General features: G+C 35.4%; 1 protein-coding gene across 1 annotated transcript in view; it reads left to right on the plus strand.

Moving 5' to 3' along the window:
* The window catches only part of arid3a (AT-rich interactive domain 3A), a 20,686-nt gene extending 17,921 nt beyond the window's left edge, over positions 1-2,765 (plus strand). Inside the window, exon 8 of the mRNA XM_076278374.1 lies at positions 1-2,765. This exon is cut by the window's left edge and continues 1,912 nt beyond it. The gene's annotated coding sequence lies outside the window, so the exon portion shown is untranslated.
* The last annotated feature ends 1,514 nt before the right edge of the window (positions 2,766-4,279 follow it).

Raw genomic sequence — 4,279 nt, forward strand, 5'->3', positions numbered from 1 at the left:
TACCTGTAGTTTCAGTGCCAGTCAGTCTATTGCATTTAAAGACCATTACCAAACCTCCTGTTGACACCAAAAACAGCACTTAATGAACTACACTTCAGATCAAATATGTGTCATTATTTTGTCCATACAATCTTACATGCCTGGGCTGACCTTTGTTCTCTAAGCTACGGTATAAAAAATACATATTTTTGTGAATGTGTTGAAGAATTGTATGGCACAGACACACAGATCTTTCACTTTACTGAAACATACCAAGATCTTGAGTTGGCTAGGATCCACCTATAAATGCCCTCATAGTTGTGCTTACAGTATCCCAACATTAATCAAGAACAAGACAATCAAGTTGTGGAGAGAGCATTTCAAGTGTACAGACGTCCTAGATATATTCTTTTCTGGGCATTTAAGCACCTGTAGAGACGACAGCTTCTGATTTATTGGACAACAATCGTACACAAATCAAATGGTTTTGCCAGTGTTTAGAGTTAGAACCAAAAACCGATATGAGGCTACGATTAGTTATATATGCTGTAGTGTCCTTGGAGCTAAATCAATGAACAGACACTTGCCATTTGTCCCAGTACATTTGCAAAAAGAGTATTTTAACAACCTTGAAATTTGGCAGCACCTAACCTAACACCTAAACGGCATAGAAAGAGGTTTGCATTCAAAATGTTCAAAAACTGAGCCACCTCTTGGACAGTTGAACTGGTCTCACTTCATTTATTCAGTTATTCATTCACAATTATTGTACATTGAAGCAACCAGAAATGTTGTTTGGTCTGCTTAACTTTTGAATATACCATCAAAAGTATCTTGTGACACTGAACATGTGGCTCGTGATCATAATCCCAAATATTGTAGAATGGATTGAGATGTCTCAGGGAAGAATTATTTTGTGTCAATCATTAATCATGATGCACAGTATACCTTGCGGCCTTATTTCCTGAGCCACTGCTTCTAAAATGAGAACTACTCTACCTCAAGTGTAAGAATTCTCTACACCGCAAAATGGCAAGCACATCAATAAAAAATAATTGTTAATGGAGGCCCATAATGGTCATCATGTAGGCCCAACCGACTGGAAGGAACTGGGCAATACATCTAATTCTTTGGCACTGGACAGCTATGAAGTGAATATGGCTAGGTGATATCTATTTTGAACTTAAGTTTTGCCTCCCTCTGGTGGATATTTTTGATACTGCAGCTGCACAACGGCATTTACTGTACAGCTTGCAGTTACTGTTTTATCTTTCTCTTGAGATTTTATTAGTATGGAAGCATTTTTATTTATTTTTGTCTTTTATTTTATTGTGTCTTTTAAAGAGGAAGATTACATAATCAATCTTTGCGTACAGCCTTAAAGCATGGAATTGTGTTAGCCTATGTTTTTTTTTATACTGCAAGGACAACCAAAACAGTGTATTATAAAGAAGACAATGTGGTAATTATAAATGTAGGATGCCTTATGCAATAGCCATTTTAAGTAGCAAGATTCAGTCTCCTAGATGAGAGGAAAAAATCTGATATACAGGAACACAGAATTCTTGTAGTAGTAGTAGTAGTAGTAGTAATTGTAATAATAATAATAATAATAATAATAATAATAATAATGTTTGCTTTCACATGGGAATTTGGAGTATAAATGAGGCATTTGTCGTCTTCTCAGGAAATACAGTTCTACCTCCAGATAATGGACATATTCATTCTTGGGCTATGGTTACAGTTTTGGTGTGTGCATAAAAGAGTTATTCTATATTTTATTAGTGTTACAGTTGATTTCAACAGTAGCACTTTTGCATATAGGTTGATTTCTCTCTCTCTCTTTTCTCTTGTTTTGATGCATACAATTATTACTTTTAGATTATTTTAATTTTTTTTTGTATTTGTCTACATGTTCTGTGTATGTTATTTTTAACATGATTCTTGCAACATTATTTCACCCAGTAAAAGAGTGGATTAAAAACCATGAATGAAATGCATGCAGACATGGTACTGAGTGCCACGTTTAGATTTTTAAGTATAACAGCAGAACATCTGAGGCAAACATGTTTATAAGAATGTTAAAGGGTGTGATGGATAGGTGTTTTCAGGACCGTTTCAATGACTGCTTTACTTTTATTTCCTCTCTGAGGGGTGAGAAACAGCTCTTACCTATTTAATCAAAGAATTATATGTGTGAATACTTAACTTTATTTTGAATGAAAATATATCAAATATATCCATTTTCAAACCTGAAAAGAGCTGTCAGCAGAAGTGTTACTCTTTTCTCCATCACATTTTGTTTTTTAAACCATTTTTTTCTTTCTTTTAAATTTCACACAAGTGCGTGGATGAATGTGAAACCATAATTTATGAAAAGGATTATGTCTTTGTCTCTGTCCCTTTCTCTATAGCATTGAATGTCAGTAATGTTTGGAATAGAGTTTTACTGGGACATATGATTAAAGTCACTTTCATTTGAAATGCCTTTTACATTTTTTTTTCTCACTATCTGTATGCAAAAGTTTGCAAGGTAAACAATGTAACCTCTTGATAAAAAGGGTGTGTCTATATGTGTTCAGCCTTGTCTCTACTAATTTACAGAACATTGTTGCTTGCAATTAACAGATGTTCATGTCAAGGGTTTGTAACAATACACTTTGAAAGTTTACATTTTATATATGTCCCCACAATGTTTTTTTAAACTTCAGATAACCTATTGATAATTTAGAGTTTGGGCTGTAAAATTAAAACGCTTAAGAAATAAAATTCAGTTCTGATATTAAGATGAATGTGTTTGTGGTTGTATGTAGGATTCACATTTCACTAGCCTGGGTGGACCCAGACGAACCTGTTAGCAAATTTGAATTTGCTATGCAGGTCCGCCTGGAAAGGAGCCTCTATAGATGCCCGTTACCAAATCACCAAAACCCCGGGATCCAATCACAAACGCTTATCTGGCGTGGGATGGGCTTTATATGAACCGATAGAGTAGTGCATTCAACACAACCGATGGCTGCACTGATGGCAACCCCGTCACAGTCATTTTGATATTCAACTATTCATTTTTCCAACAAGCTTGAGATCAGCTTCTGGCATTATCTCACAGTTTAGATGTCCCTTGTAAATAATGGCATATTGTAATTAAAGAGAAAATCAAGAAAAACTGAAAAGCACCATCCTTTCCAGCTTATGATGAAGAAATTTCTGATCTAACTCCACATTTTTGCTAGAAATGTCAAGAATGCTGCGTAATTCCTGACAAAATGTAAATAGACTTATTTGCCCTGATTTAATACACATAATAAATAAAGTATTGGTGTTATATGTTATGTATTTAATACAAAAATGTCAAAAAAGCATCTCATAACAGGGATGAAAGCATCGTAACAGGGTTGAAAATCATGTAACAGGGTTGAGTGAAAAACTTCACGTCATATGTTTTATCTTTTTTTTGTGAGATCACTCACATGTTGCCCTTTTTTTAAACATTTTTACCTTCCTACTGTCAACATAGCTTTTAAAATCTAAACAATCTAGATGAAATCTAGACAGATTAAAACACATTAATGAACTAACAACGGTCTTTCTGATAACAATAATTCATAAAAATATCCATCTGATAATGGCAGGAATGTCTGTTTGAACATTGAGCAAACATCTAAACATTGATAACCTAGGTAAGCCTACAATTTGTTCACAATTTTAACTGAGAGAGCCTAGCCCACACTTCCTTCTGTATTTCCATGTGCCCAGGGGCGGACAGGCCATCTGGCATAACCCCGGTGGGCAATTTTTTACGGTGGGCCGACGCACCTTTTGGGCTGATAGAATGTACAGTCTAATTTAATTTGTTTGGCCAACGATCAGCTAGGCCAGTCAGCGGCCCATAGGTTAATTTCCCATACTGACACTGGACTGATCCAATGACAGCTCTTGTTGACGTTAATTGGTCAGATTGATTAGTTTCCATCAGACGTCAACATTCAGGTCATTCCACGAAATCGGTGCCTTTTCAACTTTAAAAATGTGAAAAATATAATTGTTTTAAACTGATTTTTTTCAATGACCATTTAATTAACACATCTTAACATGACAAGAAATTGTGTTGGGCCATCTCAAGCTATGCATTTTTTTTTTACCATTCACTTATTACATAGAATATTGTAGCGATCTCACCCTCAGACAAGATTCACCTTTGGCCAGGACGGCCATTTATTGGAACAGGAAGACTCATATGGACACAGACAACTACATAGGGCAACACAGGGGTAGTCTCAGCCGCACATGCTACACACAA

The sequence above is a fragment of the Alosa pseudoharengus genome, unplaced genomic scaffold (assembly GCF_046254945.1).
Source record: "Alosa pseudoharengus isolate Yale_2024_CS ecotype anadromous, Long Island Sound unplaced genomic scaffold, YU_APseudo_1.1 YU_APseudo_1.1_scf_11, whole genome shotgun sequence".
Lineage (NCBI taxonomy): Eukaryota > Metazoa > Chordata > Actinopteri > Clupeiformes > Clupeidae > Alosa > Alosa pseudoharengus.